Here is a 22,069-nt window from a genome sequence, read left to right on the forward strand (position 1 = left end):
GCTATTAAAAAATATTTTCGGGTAAAGGCTTTCAGAAAACAAAGTTATAAAATCATATAAACAAAACAAAATGCTTTAAAGACTTCCTGTTATCTCTCATTTCTGGTTAGCCAGTAGACTACCCAAAAGGAACAAGAAAAAAAGCAAGACACAGAGAGAAAAGCTTTAGGCATTTAAATACCTGAGTCACATTACAGATAAAAAGACGAATGTGACTGTTACTTCTGCAGTCTTGCTGCCAACACTTGAAAACAAGCGGACAGAGATCAAGACATTTTTCAGTTGTGCTTTCTTATTTTTACCAGTCTAAAAACTCCAAAAAATGAAATGTGTGAGTATATCTGTATCTATATTTTAATCCAAAGCTTTGCAAATCAACACCAGATTGTATACATGCACATTAGCAAGGAGTCAACTGAAATGGAATAAAAACCTTCTTCAATGCACCTGTTTTGGGTCTACCATCTGTACAATAGGTTGTGCAGAGGAGTGATACAGGGGCCACTGGTGGGACGGTGTCCTTTCAATACAAGAAGTGAAAAGAAGCACCTCGTCAATCTCACTGTAAATGCATTTTATGACGAAATGTCAACAGAAAAATATTTAAAGAAAATCAACAAAATAAAAGTGATGATTCATTCAAAAAGTTGTCTTAGGCTTTACTAAAGAGAACTATGGGGCTTAGGCAGAGATATTCGGAAGATGAAAAACTATCAAAGCTAGGAGGAAAGACAACAAAAAGTCTTAAACTATGCCAAACGTACACAAAACATTAAAGAGTTTAAAGAGAAACAACAAAGACATTTAAAACTTCAAAGATAGCAAGAAAGAATTATGATGTCCCTCTATCTACCCTTCTTACAAGTGAGAACATTTTTTAATTCCCTTATTCTAATTTGAATTTATTTGTGGGGGAAAAAAAGACTTTTATATGATGAATTACTTCCCTATCATTCTTAGAAATCAAGTAACTGAAGAGCCACTTTCTGTAGTAAACACATGAGCTATCTGAATCTCCTTAGCTCAAGTTATCTTTTTTCTCTTTTAGATTTTAAAAATAGTTAACTGTAAATACACCCTATGACACACATATAAATTCAAACATGAAGTCCAACTGTTGGGAAGATATATCTAGGAAGTGCAAGCATATGAGATATCCTCCCAGGATTTTCAGTGAAGGAAAATAGAAAAATAGGAAAAGCAGTTAGGAAAATTTGGACATTAAATCTCACCTCTTCCCAAAACCATAGGAATCTCTCACCAAATTTCTAATACCATGTTCCAGTCAAAAAAAAAAAAAAAACAGGATCCTTGAAGAAATGGCTGATACCAGGACTAGGGCAAGGAAGATGGACTATGTGCCTGGAACATACTGTAGTGCCATCAAGTGAGGAAGTGCTCAAAAACCAAACCAATGAGAGTATGTTAGAAGGACACAGGAGCAGAGTTCCCAGTGGCCTAAACTGGAACAATCTGAGTAACAAAATAAAGACACAATATTGGATTATAACTATGAACCCATGAATCCATACTGATATGAATAGTTACTAAATAAGTAAATAAATGAATGAAGAAACAAATCTCATACAGAAAAAAAAAATTCAAATAATTCATTTAGATACTCCCCTCTCAAGGAGGTGGCATGTTTAACTTGACACCACTTAAATGTGGGCTGCACTTTGGTACTTAGTTCTTCCAAAGAATAAAGTATGGAATGGCAGAGAAAACAGTAACTGTATAGTGGAGAAATCTGACAAACACCCTAACAGCTGCCAACCAGGTGGGCAAGGTTCACATCATCAGCAGTAGGTCACGTCGAGAGCACCTGCACCTGCTGTGGTGAGACAGGCACTGCAGCTCTGTGGTCATCCTCCCAAAAATGTGACCCAGCCAAACCATGATAAAACCTCCAGACAAGCCCAAATTGAGGAACAGTCTACAAAAAACCTGATTGGTATTCCTTAAAACTGTTACGTCATCAAAAACAAAGTCTGAGAAACTGTAACAACTAAGTGGCAGCTAAGGAAACAAGGTAACCAAATGTAATGTGTTATCCTGGTAACAAGTACTTTTATTTTGTACTTTATTCAGATTTCATTTATTTTCCCCTAATGTGCTTTTCTTGTTACTGGAGCCAAGGATTATTATGGCTGAATAATATTCCATTGTGTATATGTACCACATCTTCTGTATCCATTTATCTACTGATGGACACTTAGGTTGCTTCCATTTCTTGGCTATTGTAAATAGTGCTGCAAAAACACACCACTAAGGATGGCCAACATCCAAAAGACAAACAACAACAAATGTTGGCGAGGTTGTGGAGAAAGGGGAACCCTCCTACGCTGCTGGTGGGAATGTAAATTAGTTTAACCATTGTGGAAAGCAGTATGGAGATTCCTCAAAAAGCTCAAAATGGAAATACCATTTGACCCAGGAATCCCATTTCTAGGAATTTACCCTAAGAATGCAGCACTCCAGTTTGAAAAAGGCAGATGCACTCCTATGTTTATTGCAGCACTATTTACAATAGCCAAGAAATGGAAGCAACCTAAGTGTCCATCAGTAGATAAATGGATACAGAAGATGTGGTACATATACACAATGGAATATTATTCAGCCATAAGAAGAAAACAAATCCTACCATTTGCAACAACATGGATGGAGCTAGAGGGTATTATGCTCAGTGAAATAAGCCAGGCAGAGAAAGACAAGTACCAAATGATTTCACTCATATGTGGAATATAAGAACAAAGGAAAAACTGAAGGAACAAAACAGCAGCAGAATCACAGAACCCAAGAAAGGACTAACAGTTATCAAAGGGAAAGGGACTGGGGAGGATGGGTGGGAAGGGAGGGAGAAGGAGGGGGGAGAATAAAGGGGGCCTTACGATTAGCATGTATAATGGGGGGGCACGGGGAGGGCTGTGCAACACAGAGAAGACAAGTAGTGACTCTACAGCATCTTAGTACACTGATGGACAGTGACTAATGGGGTATGTGGGGGGGACTTGGTGAAGGGGGGAGTCTAGTAAACATAATGTTCCTCATGTAATTGTAGATTAATGATACCAAAACAAAAATTTTTTTTTAAATTAAGCAATTCTCTATCAATGTAACTGATGATTGTGGTTGTAAAAACATTTTAAATTGGTAGGTGAGGACATACCATTTAAAACAGACTTCCAAATTGGGATATGCATCAGATCTCTCTTTATGTTTTTAATCAGCTGTATAACTGTTATACAATAAATACTGTATGTACTAAGTGTATATATATATATTGTATAATACACAGCAGTGAACAATTTTCATTGTAACAGTACAGTTGCTCCTATTAGATACTGAATACAGACCATTTGCCAGGCAGTATGCTAAGTATCATATACAATTTTATTTTACCCTTGCCAGAGTCTTATGGAGTCATTTTAGGAAAGAATTCTTTGCCCAGAAAATCTCACTGATTATGAAAAGTACTCATTATTAAATACCTATTACATATTAGGTACTCAATTAGGCACTCTACCAATGTTATCCCACTTAAATCTTTCCAACCATCCCCACAGGTACTATCACAATCCCTATGCTACAAAACAGGAAAAAGAGCTGCAAAGGAACCTTGTCTGCTAAGCTGGAACAAGCGTCTGGGTCCAAACAGGAGCCCTGGTCTGACTCCAGCGCCTGCCCCTGCAGCCCGCCACCAGCTCCAAGGTCACTGAGGTGTCTGCCCTCTCAGGCACAGAGGATTACTCCAGTTACGGAAGGAGGTCCCTCCCAGCTACAGAAAAGACAGTTCAGAATCTAGTTCTTCATCAGCTTTGGGGCTCACATCTTGGCTGAAGCCTTTTAACCACTCTTAAATCTGAATTTCCTCACCTGTAAACAAAGGTCTTAGCCTGGGTATGATACTAAGTCTAAATTCAGGCCTATGGGTCCATAACTTGGCTACAATTTAAACGAGGAAAAACGTGAGGATTGTGCTTGGCCTATGTATTTCTGCATATCAAATAAGAGATCTAACTCAAAACCTCTCTCCTTTAGGTAGCTCCTTACCTTCCCCACCACAGGTAAGAATCATACTCCCTCTTCCCTGGACCGCCAATTTACTGTTCCTCTAACAGAGCACCCCCCAGATCAGGCTGCTGCTTCCATTCATTTCATGTAAACCTGAGTGTGCTTATGTCTTAAAGAGCATAAAACTACTCCCTAGTGGGACAGCAGGCCTTTTAAATTACAGAACATTAATTTGGAATTAACAATTAACTTTCTTCATTGAGAATAAAATTTTGTGTAAGCAATGAGATAGAAGACATAAAATTTTTAAACGTAAGTTCTTTTATTCACTTTTGGATTTTTGTTTCTTGGGTCTTTATTCTAGCGATTTGTTTTTATTTACAGTTGAAAGCCTACACTAACTGTCTCATATTTGATTGTGTGTGCATGTGTGTCAACTACACTCTTAGCTCCTCCAGGACAACAACTGTCAATCACTCGACAACAGCCCTACTGGACAAGCGCTGTGCTGGGAGGTGAAGAAAAACACATTACTGAGCAGACAGCCACCATTCCTGCCCTCCTGGAGCTTTCAGTCTATAGAAAGAACTAGATATTTAGCCCTTAAGTACCCACACAAATCTTTAAAGTGTGGTTCTGAATTATGCTAAGAAGGGAGACTACAAAGGATACCGGCAGACAGGACGTAGCCTCCAGAACTGGGATGATGGTAACAAAAAAGACTTCTCTAAACAAGGAACACTGAAACTGAGACCCAAGCTCTGCAGGCCACTGACAGGAAGAGGGAGGGAAAGAGCGGCTGACACAGAAGAGGGCACGGCTCACTTGAGAAACTGAAAGGCCACCAGGACCAACAGCAGCCCCAGGAGCAGCCATCACCAGCGCCAGAGGGCCGTTCCGCCTACCAAAGCGCTGCAGCCTGGAGCGGAGGCACATGAGCGACCCTGTCTTTCTAAGTACTGACCACATCACCCTACACTAGCGGCCAGGCGTACAAATGCATACAATTTTCTAATACGGCTTTAACTTTCACACACAAGCCTTCTCAACTATTCGACCTTGAAATCAACCTACACAGCTATTCTGTGGACAGTATTCCAACAAGCAAGACCAATTCACCGTTCAGGAGCCAACAGAGGAGAAGAATTGTTCACTTGGGAGAAACAATGCCTTTACAAATTATGAAATCCTTACAAATAGCACACTAACCTCTGAGGAGTAACATACTACCAACATCAAAGATGTGATTAAAGATTCATACACAAAGTTTGCCTCATGAAAAATATAACATTCTTCTAATTAAAAACTATGTGAACTAGGAAAAATTTAAATGGGTCTAAAAATTTTAAGAAAAATATAAAAGCTCCTGTTTTTAATTTTATAGTTTCGTCAGTAAGGAAAACATAATTGGTAACTGTGGTTGAATACATAAGGCCAATGTGAAATTTACTGGAAAAGTGGGGCCCAAAAATCCTGTGTATTCCAAATATAAACACCAAGCACAGTTTCAGAAAAGAAATGTCTCAAGATATATAATTAAATGCAACCTCGTTGGGGTGATTCCAGACATGCTTTTGCTCAAAGACAGTTTAACCCCAACTACTAAGATGTGAACCTTCCACATCTTTATAGCATGTTCCAAGTGATTCACACAAGACTTTCCACTTTGACCAATGGGAACTCATGCTCCCAGCCACACGTGAGCTCTGGGAACTATCTGGCTCACGGCACCCCAAGGGCTCTTTGCTTAATAACCTTGTGGCATTTCTGCCCCATGCAAAGGCATCTTGTATTCAAAGACTGGATTGGCCTTATGTAGATTTCTGGAGCTCTCTTTCTACATCATTCATTCCTCTCCAGAAAGCAGCCTCAACATCTGAGTGCCTCAGCCTCCCTGAACACCAGTCAGCCTCCTCAATTCAGAAAGATCACTCTGTTTTGCCTGGGATCCCCCTGCCTGCACCGCAGTCTGGAACAGGCTTCCAGACAGAAAACCAGGGTAATTACAGGGCTCACCTTATTTGCTTCCCTTGTCTCACGAACAACAATCAAGGCCTATTGTCTCATGTCCTATATTTAAGTTTATTCAAAATAGCACAGTAATAGCTTATTGTATACCACTAAAATGTAGTATAACTTTTTATCTCAAAACTTGCTCTGTGGATTTTTTTGGTGTTACAATGAAATGACAAACTATCTACTTCATCATATATATATGAAAAGCAACACTTGACTTTCAGTGACTAACCCTATAAAGTAACAAAGTATTTTAAATTAGGATCATAAAGCAGTTCTTCAGGAAACAAGAGAGGGAAAATTTTGTTTAAAATGAAGACAAATTATATTAAAAGGCAAACTATCTCATTTTAGAGGTTGAATGTTTACATACAACAAATAGCCAAATCTAGCCAATTTATTTTATAGCAACTTAAGTTCTCTTTCTATAATTTTCATACGATTTTTTTCTCAATTACAGAAAAATTCTTTGCGGACTTAATTTGTAAAGCGGAATATGAAAGATCTAAAACTTAATACTTAACAAACAAAGCTAATACCACTTAAATATCCAAATACAGCAAAACAACTATAGATGGTACTGGAAGATCAAACAACACATACCGTTTTTGGTAGTTCTTCGTGTGCTTATCAGAAAAACTATGAGTAATTCTATTACTCTAATCTCTACAGCTAAAGAGAGTCATTAATAGAAACAAAATGCAACTAAATTTTTCTGACTTGGCCAGGATCATCCAAACAAAAATTCTAATATATTAAGAAATTAAGTCAAAAAGCCACACAATTTCTGAAAGCTCATATTTAATTATACAAACATACCCCCTTCTACAAGAGTAACTTATATACTGAGCCTAAACATTTCTTTATACCTTAATATCATGTTGATTAATCACTAATATGTCTGTCTATTTCTTTTCCTCATCTTTAATTCTTTTTTCAATGTATACAGGACCTTTAATAAAGCAACATACTCCTAATAAAACAAACTTTTATTAACAGAGACAAAAAGTATGAGGTATTTTACAAATTACTGAAAAAATGCTGCAGTTGGAAAATTATTTTTAGAGATAACAATTTACCACTCAAATTGAAGCTGAATTAGTTGCTTTAAACCATCCCTTAAATAAATACTTACTGAAGTTACTATGGGCTACACACTATTCTAGGAACAGGGATAGATGGAGTTAAAAGATAAAGGCATCCAAAACAATCCTGGAAAAGAATAAAGTTGAAAAACTCACCTTCTCAATTTACTGTTTCTTCTAATTACTACAATGCAACAGAACTGAGAGTCCATATATAATAAACCCATGTCTGTGGTCAACTTATTCTCAACAAGTGTGCCAAAACCACTTAATGGGAAAACATAAGTATTTTCAACAAATGGTGCTGGATAACCAGACAGCTACATGCAGAAGAATGAAGTTGGATCCATGACTGACACCATATACAAAAATTAACTTAAATGGATAAGAGACAATGTACGAGCTGAAAGTATAAAACTCTTAGGAGAAAACAAAGGTAAAGCTATAGGACTTCAGACTGGGCAATGGATTCTTAGATATATGACTCAAAAGAATGAACAAAAGAAAAAAACAGATAAATTACACTTGATCAAAATTAAAACTTTTGTGCCTCAAAGGACACTACCAAGAAAGTAAAAAAGGCAACCTATAGAACGGGAGAAATTATTTTCCCTTCATTTCATGTGTTAGACTTTCTATCTAGCTTTAAATAAATTGAAGAAAATTTAAATGAATAGATTCAACTATGTGAACGTTTAAACTTCAAAATGAGAAAAAAATTTAACCAAGCCATATTAAAAGTTAAACTGGAGATAAAATATCATCCTTATATATATATATATATATACTTATATATATATATATATATATATATACTTATAGAAGACTCATTAAACCTGGCAAGAAAATACCTAAGATACCAACGAGAAAATAAGCAAAGAATATAAAAAGGAGAATTCACAAAATAAATGTAAACAGCAATAAAACATGGAAACAGTTCCCCCTATGTCAGTAAACAGATACTCAAATTTAAAAACAGATAACCCTTTCTGGCCTATAAAATTACCAAAGACTTTTTGTAACACTCAAAGCTAGAAAGAGCATAGAGCACTATTTATGGCCTATACGTACATTTATACAAACTTTCTAGAAGGAAAATTTTAACTATTAATAGATTTCATTTCTTAAAACTTCTTTTGAATTCTAAATTAGGAAATGATTTTACAAGAGCAGCCAGAAGTGCAGACAGAAGTATACTGAGAGGTTCACTGCAGTGCTACCTAGAACAGTAAGAAATTGGTAACAACCGAAACAGTTTATGTTATAACCATAAAAATGGATATGATGGAGCCATTGAAAAAAAGATTTTAATATTTTTACCAACATGGCAAGTGCTCACAATACAGGCAGATAATTCATCATGCTCACCTCAGCCTAGAGAGACCGCTTCCCATACCTATGTGATTTGCTTGGCAATTCCTCTTCCTGTGATACCTCTTATTGCTATAATAAACTATTATTTAAGTCCTTCACCACATCTTTTCACACGTATGCCTAAGAAAATAGCATATAAAATAGAAAACTATAGATTCTGAACTGTAACAAATACGGATGAGTCCAGGCTCCAAGTACTCTGAACTAATAATACATCTCTTAAAGCCTCATTTTCCTCATCAGAAAAACGCACATCTATTTTACAAGTTCATTGTAACTGTTACATAAAACATGTTAAACCACTTGATGATGGCATGCAGGCAGATGACAGATGTAAATTTATGACTATTTCTGAACCAGACTATGAATTACAAAGTTACCATTACCTTATCTCTTCTCCTTAATTAGATTATAAATTCCTTGATGGCAAGGCATGTTCTCTATTATCCTTACATATAAAAAAAGTATTACCTGCCTGGGGGAGCATGGGAATACTCACAAGGTAAGTGTCTTTGAAATGACTCCAACAGAAAACAGAGAAAAGGGCAGATGAATGAAGGATCTCCAACTGGGAAAGGTCCCTGAACCTAACAGAAGCCCAAGAGGACCTGGTCACTTAGGAGAGCCTATGTCTATTCTGTCCACCACTGGAGCCCCACGTCCTTGGCTAGCACTGCCTGACACATGGTAGGCACTCAATTTGTAATTGAGTCTGCAAGGGAAATAAACAGGACAGGAAACTCTAATGGGTAAGATGGGAGGAAGCAGCGACTACTATTTGCTACTAGTCACTACAGGAAAGGTTTGAGTTTTTAAATTTCATTCACACAATTAGGCTAATGACTCTCCCTTTTTAGAAATCACTCCTTAACACACACATACTCCTTTTGGTATTCTGTTAAACAACACCTAGATAGTCAAAGATTCAAGTAAAATTCTAAGGGCTTCTTTTACAAAATAAAAGCTCAGTTCTGGAGTTGAAACTTCATGGCAAATGTCTCTGATGTTTCCAGAAGTATTCTTACTTCCCCAACTTACTTCTGACTTCTTCAGATAAATGAGTGTAATCAAGTACTTATTTTCTAAATCATTTATTTCAGATCAAGGCATATATCCAAAATTAAGTATGATGGGGCTTGGGGGCTGAAAGCAACCAATACAGGACTGCCACCATTTTATTTTGCCAAGCAAAGATATGGAAAATATACAATATTGACTGCCACTGTAATCTCCAAAAACATACAATTTAACTAAGTTTTAACTTTATAGAAAAAACTCACCACACTGTAATTTATCAATTAACTGTAGGCTGATAACTTCATGGTTGTTTGGGAACCTCTCATTAAAAGAGTCAATTTGATTTATGCTGCCAAAGAAACTTTCCTTAAAAGCACTTAACTTTAAAATTCTTCCCACAGCTTTCCCTCCAGGGGAAAGGATATCAGGACAGCAGGAGGGAGTGTGAGCAAAGGAGCGGGTTTCTACCCACCTGCTCCCCCGCTGTCATCTCTAACTCCTGCTGCCCTTGCTCTCATGCTTCTCTCCGGTGTTCTCTTCATTTATCCACTCTCCCTACAAGCACTTGTAGAATTACACACCAATGAAGTGCCTAAGCAACAGTGTCAACGGTTTGCGGGCTACTAGTAGTCAAGTTTTTGGGGAGTCAAAAGCAACACTGTGGGAGGGGTCAACAACCCAAACCCCCACACTGTTCAAGGGTCAACTCAGTGTGCATACTCTTTGATAGAGCAAGCACATTTCCAGGATTTTATTCTAAGAAAACAAAGATTAAGCTAAGAAGAATGCCCATACATTGATATTTGTAAAAGCAGAAGAAATGGAAACACCCTAAAAATCCAACAAAAGGCTAGCCAAATTAATTAAGATCACAAATAGCTCCCTGGAATAAAAACTTAAGAAAACACTCAGTGGGAGTCAGTAAGCAGTTGCTACCCAACAGAAGTCCCTACTGGTAAGACTGAGATTATGCCAAATATTATGTAATTAAAAAATCACTACAACCTGCTTTCTTTCTACCCTATCCCATTTTCTTTGTACTCCTCGTGAATTTACCAGGATTATGTGAAAGCCAGCAGCTTCCTCTGTGTGTGCACATGTATTTCCTTAGTGATGCCTATACTGGCAGTGCACCTTACCATCAATGGCATCTTATATTTGATGAAATATCACTCTCTAAAAGCTCAATTTCAAGAAGTTAAATGAGTATAAGACAGATACTTCATAAGAAATGGAGTTTATTCAAGAGTAAAGGCACCAAAATAAGAACCAAAGCAACTTTTTAAAAAGAAACTGTTTATAGATTTTCAGAGTCTGTATGGATTATGTCCAGATATTTACAGCTAAACAAATAACCTCAAACTATTTACTGAAAATGAAGATACTCAATTTTATAAAGGACACGCATTACTTGAGAAAACTGTTGAATTTTATCTGAACACTATGTTTCTGGAAAAGAGCAATGAGTATAAATACCCCCAACTTTTTGTGTTCCAAGAAATTGTTAACCCTAAGGCCACCATATCCTTGTATATTATGAGATAAAACCATCTCTATCTTCTTCCATGATTCCCATGTTTCATAAAACAAGTTTTTTCTCTCCTCTTTGAGATATTCTCCATTAATGGATATTTTCCACACTGCAATAGCCTGAATATTACATCCTTGATTATTTAAGAAAATGGAAGTTCTCATATAGGAGAGCTTCTTTGCAATCATGTTACCCACTATTCTTACTTTTAAAATCTTAACTGTCGCTTTGGTTAAATAGATATCAAAGTATTTTTTCTTGGTAATCCATGATTCTATCTTTTTTTTTCAAGTGTAATTTAAATTATTTAATTTGAAGACATCAAATTAACAAGACCCTTTCTGTATATTATGTGGACACTTAACTTGGTTCTTCCCTTCTGCTCTGAAATGATTTCCCTTAGAACTATAGAGACTTCACCCCCAGCCCAACCTGGTAGTATATTAATACCCCAGAGACAACAGAAAACATCAGTGGAGAATACGTAAAAGTACTATCTTAATTAAAGGGTCCAAATCTCCTGACAACTTTTGATATTTTGCCTTCCCAAAATCATATCCTAAATGATAGCTTTTACACCTAACACTGTCCTTGAGATTTCCCACTTTGTAAAAGGAGAGATACTAGAAATAATTAGGTTTATTTGATGTGTTATATGCTTAGCATTCCTAGGTTAAATCTGCCTGGGTAAGATGTTATAAATATTTAAGAGACATTCTGCTGTATAGAAGCTCCCAGAGAACTGTTAATGCCCTCACTGTCCATGACATGCTTCCATTATCAGAGTGCTTGAGCCATTTTCCTCAATATTCAACAACAGCACAGGGTTCTTAGGCATAGTTCAGTTATGTTTTTTATATGATCACTTGGTCGCAACTTCCTTATTTTAAAGCTAGGATCCTCTAAGCCAATGGTTCTCAACTCAAGATTCACATCACTTACCACCTATGGAGTTTCATTAATGTACACAGATGTTTAGCACCTATTGCGGACTTTATAGAATCTCTTTATTTGATATTTTTTACATATTCTTAGTATACTACATCAGGACTGTTATGTTATATCTGAAGATCTTTTCTCTCTATAAAGATCGTAAGTTTTCCATTTTCTTAATTAAAAAAATTTCTTAACAACAGACTTAATCATTAAACAAAAATTTTGTCTAAAAAATCTTTGGATTGACATTTTTTTAAGAGTAAACTTTTTAAAAATTATGTGTAACACAGGCAAAATTATTTTAAGTCAATAAATTTTGATCTAAGGAATTTCATGTTGTGATTCCTTCCACTGCCAATACCCTTAGCTCCTCCCAGGTCTGAGTCATGATCTTCATGACAGTCCTTTTAAAATCAGCTTTTGTTCAGTCCACAGTTGTCATTATCATTCAGTCCAACATTCTTTTAGCTGAGCTTCTATGATCACCACTTGAATATAGACATACTTCAAAAACTCCCCATTGTAATCTCTGGGATCCAATTTCTTCAAGCATTTACCTTGGGGCCACATTTAGGGTCAGAGTAGGATCCACCTGGTTCTCAATTTCAGACACCCTCTAACCATGGGTTAACCTCAAATCATACTCATTCCTAAACTGTCAAACCCTAGGAATAGTACAGATCACTGGGATATGCAAATACCTAATATTAAAAAAATATTTTCTATTATAGTTCAGTTATGTTTTTTATATGATCACTTGGTCGCAACTTCCTTAATTTCAAAGCTAGGATCCTCTAACCCAGTGGTTCTCATAGGTGTAGCCGACCTGTCGTGTAGTGTTTCCCAAAGATCTAACACACATTTCTGTGAGAAAAACAGACCACACAGACACTCTTTGAGGCATTTCCAATGCTGTAGGTTTATAGAAAAAGTCCTGTTGGGCTAGACCTCAACTGGATTGACTTTTATCTTATTTTGTGTCTCACAGAAACCAGCAAATTTTCTCATCGGTTGCCTTAATCTTTAATGAATCTTTATGGATCTTTCACTTTTGAAAATTATAAATTAATTTTACAGTAAAATATATAATTAGCCGGGGTCACTTTAAGTTTTCCATCACTTATAGACAGGTTTTTGTTTGACTCTGCTCCTTCCCTGGAAGCATCTGCCATCAGCTCCAGGCCAGAGGGCCAGTCTTCAACAAAAATGGTTGTCTCAGAGCCCAAGGAAAAGGACTCTGCCAGGTACTTTTGGGTACAGGTTTCTGATGGCATGTTGAAACAACACCAGTGTACTGAGTCAGGATTTCTAGAACTCTAGTCAAGAAGATGGATTCAGGAGACTGCTAAACTGAACATCAAGCAGAACAAGAACTACGCAGGACTGAATGAACTGACAAAGGATAACTGTAGGCTTTGTTGGAAGACTGCTGCTGTCTTAGGTTTTATTTCCTGGCTATATTAGGAACCTTTTTCTCTTTTCTCTTAAGCTATCTATAATTCGTAACAATTTAGTAGACTGTGCTTTTCTAACTGAAATTATCCAGTGTATCTTGTCTTTTCACACTTGTGTAACACACTTCTAAAAAGAAATGTGGCAATGTGTCTCAAGAGTCATAAAAAACTGTCTTCACGATGTAGTAATCTATTTTAAGGAAATAATCTGAAAACCTGAAAAGTTTACATAAAGATTTCTATCAAGTTATTAAGTGGAAACATATATGTTATAAAATAACTCAAAAACAATTAGCTACATTATGGCATGTACATCAAGTGGGAGACTGTCATTAAACATGGGACACTGCACATGGGAAAGGACTCATATGATAGCTTCTAAAGGTAAGCTCTATGGAGAAAAAAATACATATCTCAACATGTTTCTCTCTCTCTCTCACGCACACACACACACAGATAAAGCCCAGGAATGAAATATGCTAAAGTGTTAACAGTAACAATTTTCAGACGGTAAGATTCTGACCAGTTAGTTTCTTTAAACTTTTCAAATTCTTCAGATTTTTCGACAATAGACATGTGTTGCTTTTATTGTCTGAGAGGTTCCTAATTTAGTTTTATCAACTGAACAAGTTTCATTGGCTTTTCTGAAGCAGCAAATAGATCAATCTGGAAAGTACTACTCTTAAGTATAGCCTATACCACTTAAAAAAATGAAAACAGTATTAATCTAAGTAGTAAAGACACATCAAGTTAAATAAAAAACTAAAAAGAACTTCCAAAAAAAAGAAAAGAAACTGAGCTGTGCTTCCAAACACCTCTAGGAATAACATGCAAAATAAATCACAGCTGAAGCAAAAAAGGGAATTTGGAAAAGCCAGGTCCCAAAACCTTTTTCTCCTTTCTATGATTTCTGCAGACACAGAAAAAAAAGATTCTTGGATAATGCAGACTACTGCAGCTTTTTTAGAAAATATCTAGCCTCAAAATATATTTGATGGCTTTAAAAAAAAATTACTTATGATGGACTTCCCCCTTTATCACTTTAAAAGGAAGAAAAGAGATACACAACAATGACTGCTAATACTGAACACTTCACATAAAAGGCCACTATTTCATTGAATTTTAGTAACAACCTAGAAAGTAGGTGCTATTATTATTTCTGTTTTTCAAATGAGGAAAACTCAGTGGGAGAATGGTTAAATAACTTCCTCAAAATCAGACAGCTAGTAAACAAGAGGTAAGATACAAAGCCTGTCTAACACCAAAACCTAAGCCCTAATCAATCAATATATCCACTGCTGTCCTCTCTCCGCGCACTGCCCACCGCTGTCCTCAATCGGCGCACTGCCCACCACTGTCCTCTCTCCGCGCACTGCCCACCGTTGTCCTCACTCGGCACACTGCCCACCCCTGTCCTCTCTCTGCGCACTGCCCACCACTGTGTGCACGCATGGCAGGGGCAACGTGCTTCTTTCCTTCCTGAGGGCCACACTATTTTTGAAAAAATTTAAATACAGATCAGTGTTTTAGAGAAAAACGAATAACTCACCTAAGGTACTCATATATTCCAACCCCAATTTTACTCTAAAATTAATCCTAAATCCTGTTACAATTCTTGTGTTCTGATAAGTAACTAAGAGAACAATCTTGAGAGACAAGGATGAGATGTATTCTTATTCTGGCCTTCAGGAATTAATGTTATTCTCAAGGGATCCCAACCTTGCTCAGCTTCTTCAAAACTGCCAGTTAGTGGGTACTGGGCATGTTCTCCTCACTCACTCTCAAGGGACGAGCACAAGAGTGCCTTTTCCCACTTCTGACTGGTCATGTTTTTCAAAGTGAGGGTCACAACACATTTGTGAGTAATAAAATCAATTTAATGGATCATAATGAACAGCTTTTTTAAGAGAACAGAACAGGAATTATCAGACTGTATTACAAGGTCAAACATTATTTCATAAATTTTTACTTCAGTTATACAGGTTATGCACACTATTTCTTACCACGGGTCATGGTCCCAGCAGGAGTTTCAATATCACTACCACCAAACAGAAATTCAGCCTTACTGCCTGTTTAATCTAAGCTGAACACAGAAAAGAACAACATATCTATAAAGGTTTGTGCACTGTCTCCTCATTATTCTGTGAGCTTGAAATAAAGTTCCATGGTGGGGAAAGTATACAATGAGTTTGACAGAGATGTCAGAGGTATTTTTGCACTGATTTTTTGTGAAACCAAATATTTCATCACTAATCTATCCTGCAGAGTCTAATTAACTCAGAAATACAGTATTCCACAGTTGCTAAGTAACTGGTCATGTGGGCCTGCGCTGACGCTGGGCCAGGTAGTCAGATGGCTGAAGCATACCTTCAGCTGTGGACCCTAACCTGGGAGCACAGCGTGTCATAAGTAAAAAGCAAACAGCCTGGACCTGGGATGCCAAGTTTAACTTTGGGGAAGATGCAGCCTCTCTGGGCTAGTTTTCTCATCTCTGAAATGAAGAGCATGGCCCAGATGATCTCCAAATTCCCTTCTACTCTAACTTTTGTAATTCTATAAGCAATGGTTGGGAAGTTGGACTAAAGTAACGTTAAGAGCCCTACCACTCATAAGACTTGCATTAGCAAGTGCTTAACTCCTCATCTGAATGAGAACTAACGAAACCCAAGTTATACACACATTTTTATTTTCCTAAATAAAGACTTTAGGATTGTCAATGGTACAATAAAAATAACACCTGTATTAAATTTTCTTCCAAAATACTTCCACTGAAAGACTAAAAAGGTTGATGATTTCTATTAATTTTACATCTCTAAACTAGCTGTCTTCTAGTAAGTCCTTTTCAGGATATTGTACAGCTAGTATCCTCAAATAGCCTGCTCACATGCAAAAAAAGTTTCCACTGAAAACATCAAATCTGATCAGCTTTGAAGTTTAGTGTCCACTTTTCTCCACAAGTTTATTTCTTCTGAAATTATACTGAAATGAAATTCACTTATGAAGTGAAATGCTTCGGACAGAACACCTAATACATCCACAACAGCCTTCCTTCCCTGATCCTTTATGAGTATTTGGCATCTGTATGATCAGTGAGACTAGTCCTTCTACTGATGTCTGCAAAATATGACAAATGAATATTTGTATAGGTCAAAAATAAATTTTCCTTTTGCCTATTCTGTTAGAGAATAACTATATAAAGGCAAATTTTACTCTACTACATGAGTCTGAGGTCTATGTGAAATAGAAGAATGTAACTAACACACCTACTTTCCAGAGGAATAATATTCCTTTTAAAATACAGCAGTTTGGAATATGCCTCTGAAACAAGGGAAAGATTTTAGAATAACGTACTTGTTGAGAATACAGTTACAGATTATAAATTACAGTTCTATACATGTAAATTACCATTATAAAGCAAGCCCTTTGTCTGCTTCCTTACTGCTAATGTTGTTTCAATCTACCTACTCTCTTACCCAGGATGAACTAAATAATTAAAGAACACCTACTCAGTATAGTCGGATAGTTCATGTATTGGAAATAAATTTTTAAAAGAACATTTCATTTAAAATTTGGCAACAATATTCTCTTTATATAAAATGGAATCTCATCAATTTCAATTCTAGCAACAATTCAAAGGAGACTTAAAATTATAAATGTGCTAGTTAAGAATCTGGGCTCTATAATTAGCTTTTTAGGGAAAAATAAAAACACGTAACATGTTCGTTGTAAAATCTTTTAGGGAAAGTGTCATTATGTAGCCTTTCAATCTTTTTTTCTATGCACATATACACCTTTTTTTTTTTCAATGGGATCACACCGACTGTTGGATTTTACAAAGTCCAACTCAAATAAATAATAGTTTAAAAATAGAGAATTTATTAACTACATATCAAAACAGGAGAAAAATGGGGATGAATCTAGCATAAAAGGAAATGACACTGGGCAAAGTGTCTCTGCTTTTCTGTGGGGTTAACACCATTCTCTGAGATCAATTCACTTCTCTATGAGCCTGTGACTACAGCTTCAGGGGACCAGTTCTAGGCTCAGGACTCCACAGTACATCATTTAGGTAATACAAAGAGCATATTTCTCCTCCAGCTTCAATTTGAAAAATCCCAGCAGAGAACCCTAAAGGCCTGGCTTGGGTCAACTGCCTACCCCGATAGCCAGGAATGTGGAACAAGAGAGCAGTTCCAGTCTGGACCACGGAGCTGGCATCAGCAGAGAGACGAGAACGGGGGAGCGGAAGGACAAAGGGAGGCCAGACGCAACTGGTGCAGAAACACACATGACCTGAGAAGCCACCTCAAGTTTTGCTTACCATCTTCCACAAACACTGTTTCATTATCTGCTTTTCTCACTGAACACAGTGTGAGTATACAACATCAGAAATACTTAAGAATTTTTTTAGACATAGACGCTCAGGTCCCTCTTATCTAGAAGAACTTGTATCATGAGCATTTTTTAATGTCTGAATATTCCTTGAAAACATGGTTTTTAATAGCCACACGGAATTCTAATGTGGTTCTGAATTTTTTAAATTTAATTTTATGACTTAAATCCAGAAGAACCACATACCATCATGACCTTTTTTGAACACAATACTCACAAGACTCAAAAAAAGCATTTTATGAAAGCACCAACCACTGGCATCTTTACCACACCTTTTTTCAGAAACTATGCCAAAGGATTCTTTGTGGGGGGTGGATTATGGGGAGGGTGGAGGCAGTTAGGTGATCCTCTGAGACTTACCACTAGTAAAAATCTCCCACTGAGGGTTTTTTAAACAAATGTCTTTAAGAGACAGGGTACAATATATCACAGAGTAAAGCAAGAAAAGCAAGGTCTGTCATAATCTAATTAAAGCAAGACTGAAGATTAAAAACAAACACACTATAACCCAACCAACCCGGGAAAGTTAGTGGTGGGGGCAGGAGGTGGGGGACAGCCTGTGGGAAGTCTAGGGAATGGAGTAAGGCTAAGCCGCAGGCCTTCCATGCTAGAAGCAGACAGTACACCTCATAGGGATGCTGGCCAGCCTCCCTGGTCTGGTAACTTCGTCACTAAGATCATTCAGCTAATTTCTCTTGCCTATGCCATGCTCACCTGTCAATCTCTTAATTACGCTTTGGCTTTCCACAGCCAAGAGGGCACACTGACCCAACCAGGTGTAGACCAAGCTGAGTGGGGTGACGTGCAGTGCCTAGACCTTGCTTACCTTTCCTGCCAGAGGAATGCTGGCCTATCAAGATCCACAGCAGCCATCCGCCAAACTCCCTTTCTGACTTCCTCCTATTTTCTCTTTAAAGAAACTATTGCCAACGGCCTGACTAGCAAGATGAAAGTGCTTTAAAAAGAATACATCCCGCCTGGTCAAATGAGAAGGCTGAGACAACAGAATGCTATGAGTAAAAAGATAATCATGGAGGAATGAGGAATTATTAAGTAACAGGAAGTTATTAAGGCAAATGTATCCAGGAAGCAGTGAAGACTTCCTATCACCCTACTTCAGGTAGAGCTCAGAACAAGATTTACAAGACACCAAGGGAACACACGTGAAGGAAGGAGAAGCAACTTCTAACAATAGGACAATTAAAGGAAACCACAAAATTCTTCTTGAGAGACTAGCTGTCCCCATTTCAGAACACAGGGTAGTCTCTGCCATGGCTGAAGCCCTTTGTTACTGCAGCTGCAAGGTCACTGCGTCTCTGCCTAAAGCTCCCCCACCCAACCCACGGGGTCTACTGTTGTTATGGCCTCAAGCCACGCCCACCACCGAGGCTGGTCTGGCAGTCTGCAGCTGCGCCCTAAGGTGGACTTCACTAGGGACAACAGTGACATCCAATGTCAAGACTGAGAAAGTATGAAAAAGTATGAAGTCCCACTCAAAGGGGACATTCAAGTTGACAGAACGATCAACTCACCTGGGAGTGACAGGATACCCAAGTACTTCTTCAGTAGTGAAACCCATTTTTTCAAGCGAATTTACAAGGAAGTGAGTATTACAGAAAGTGAATAGTAGCTAAAGTCATTGGTTAAAAAGAAAGCTACTTTTAGGTTCATGTAACATATACTTTGTAAGGACAGTAAGTGAGTAATGAGGCTAGTTTTAATATCACTATTTTAAAGGAAAGGTTACAGTAGATAGGAACAGTTTTACTTCAGCCTTAATATCCAAGTTCTGTATTTTTTTAAGTGCATATTCAAGAAATCACAAAAGTAAATTATTCCAAATTAGTTTTAAAAGCTCATTACAATCTCAGAATCATCCTACAACTGGCCAAGATGCTGGAAAAAGAAATTACAAGGAATGTTTATTTCTAAGCTTAATCACTAACAGTAACAACTGATATCCCTACCATGAATGCTTTATCAAAAATAAGGACAAGCAGTATCCGCAACTGACAATTAGCAGTAAAACCATAATGGAGTACTATCACCTCTCAGCCTGTTTTGTGTTTCTTGCTCATTGCGTAACTGTCCCAGCAGCATGCACCCAGCAGATGGGCCGGGCTGGCACCTGCCGCGGTGCTGCACTGACAAACATGTGTGGGCCTGCACTCCACAGAAGACCTGTGCCTTAGAACAGCCTTCCTAATCAATGACACATTGACAGAAAGTGCATGAGCAAAGATGGCAGAGAGAGCTGTTCCGGTCTGTCCCCAAACCAGTTAACCTGGTAGCACAAATCACACTACAAATCTCCAATGTGTTAGAATGTGGTATCTAGCACACACTGAATGTGCATGTTGAGCTTCTTTAAAAAGTTAAAAATATAAACAAAAGAAATTTAAATAGACAACTGTAGAACCCGTGAAGCATCTTTTGCTAATGATCTACAGTAAGTTTGTCAGAGGTCAGCTTTGTATATTGAAGAGGTAGGTGGTGTTGACAATGAGGGTGTATTACACAGAAAACTACAGCTTTGTCAAATAATGTTTTACAGGTTTATTGTAAAATTAAGTGCAATGTTGCTAAGAAAAATATTTCTAAGCTCTTCTTGTTCTGGTTCACTTAAAGTTGGATGAAGCCCATTATCCTGACCTATTTTTATTATGACAAAGACACAGAAATCTGGCTGAAAAATCAATGTTTCTTTTTATCATTGGAGGTAGAGTCGTTTTTACAGCACATTTCCATTTCTCTCTGCCCTTTTTTACTTTTACCTAATCCATTTTTTTCCAAAGTGTAGTTATACAGAATTATAATTTCTGATCTGCCCATTTAGACAATGAAATCACACCTCCTCTTCATGTGTTTAAGGGCTTGCAAACCTGAGTTCACTACTTGCTGTGAAACTGTGGACAATATACTTAACCACTGTGCCTTAGTTTCCCCATCTGTAAGAGACAGAATAATAGGACCAACCTCACAGAGCTGTTGTTAAGGACTAAACGGGCTAACAGTAGTAAACAGCACATTTTAAGCATTAAGTGTTCAGTTTACTATTTTTAAAGCATAACTTGAGTCAAAATGCTGAAAGACTGAATCTACCAATAAATTTATAAACTTTCAGACAAAACTTCTAAAAATGTTAGATGTATTCAAAAGGAACAAAATGAATTCTCATTACACCATGTACCATTATTTAGAGAAGTTGTAAGTATCTCAACATCAAGGAAAATGAAGACTTTTTTCAGAGCTTATAAAAATAAATAGGTATGGGACAACTGGGTCATGAAAGCAAGAATATGGGTCCTGTGTACAGTTCTAACTGCAGTTAGAGAATTTGTCTGAAATTTTTTTAAGCAGTAAAAATAAAGAGGACACTTAATTGTCTTATTCCTGGAACCACAGAGCAAGACAGATTCAAGAGGAGCGGTGCACGTATTTTCATTATAAGGGACAGGGGGCAGCAGTTTGCAAGTCTACTCTTGGATGCAAAGGACAGGGGTAAGAGGACATTTGAACATACAAACAGGCATGTAAGAAAAAAATTCTCACAGTTATGGTGGGGGTTGATCCCCCAAAGAAGAAAAGGCCATCAAATTAATTGAGTTCCTAAGGAACAAAATGCAACAAATGCGTTGGGTACCAAAGTTCCATCGTAAGAGCTTCATGCGGTAGCAAACTTTTAGACAAATCAGTCTTACTTTATGTGCACGTGTGCGCAACAATCTGCACAACGCTACTACTGTAGGCCGGTTAAGGGCCATCGGAAAGAGAAACCAACCTGCCGCTTTGCAGAGACACAGTGCAGCTTCTCGGAGGAGAGACAGCAGGCCCAGGGATGGCGGGTAGGGGGGGTGCAGCAAAGGAGGGCAGGAGAAGAACGAGGGAGAATCTGCCAGCGCGTCTCTGCTTCACGAGCGCCTACTTCTTTACAGGGGTAGGGGCGGTGGGAAGATCCCATTCTCCTCTAGTAACGATGAGAGCAATTTAAGTGCGGCCTCTGTTTCAGAGGTCGCACCGCAGTGGGGACCCCGCGCGCCCCACTGCGCCCCCGGCGCGGAGGGGCAGAAGCGGCAGCGCGGGCCAGCAGGCTGGGCGCGCGGGCAGGGGTACCCCCGCAGCCGCGGCCGCCGCCCCTCGGCCGTGGGGCTGCACCGCGCCCCTCCGGCCCAGCCCGAGGCCGGGATGCCGCCTCACCGCCCGACGGGCAGTCGGCGCCCCCACGCCCCTCGCCTCCGACCGAGGTCGGC

At 38.0% G+C, this 22,069-nt stretch overlaps 1 protein-coding gene and 1 non-coding gene across 8 annotated transcripts in view; both read right to left on the minus strand.

Annotated features, from left to right (window-relative positions):
• Positions 1-22,069, minus strand: part of MAP3K4 (mitogen-activated protein kinase kinase kinase 4) — a 102,554-nt gene that overhangs the window by 80,170 nt on the left and 315 nt on the right. Inside the window, exon 1 of one of the 7 annotated variants that reach the window (XM_057489061.1) lies at positions 21,601-22,060. The exons of the other annotated variants lie outside the window; for them this stretch is intronic. The gene's annotated coding sequence lies outside the window, so the exon portion shown is untranslated. Of the gene's footprint in view, positions 1-21,600; positions 22,061-22,069 lie in introns of those variants that run through there. 7 annotated transcript variants of the gene reach the window in all.
• On the minus strand, positions 12,798-12,927 carry LOC118913105 (small nucleolar RNA SNORA18). The gene has a single exon (XR_005025084.2). It is a non-coding gene; the product is annotated as a small nucleolar RNA SNORA18 (small nucleolar RNA).

The sequence above is a fragment of the Manis pentadactyla genome, chromosome 12 (assembly GCF_030020395.1).
Source record: "Manis pentadactyla isolate mManPen7 chromosome 12, mManPen7.hap1, whole genome shotgun sequence".
Lineage (NCBI taxonomy): Eukaryota > Metazoa > Chordata > Mammalia > Pholidota > Manidae > Manis > Manis pentadactyla.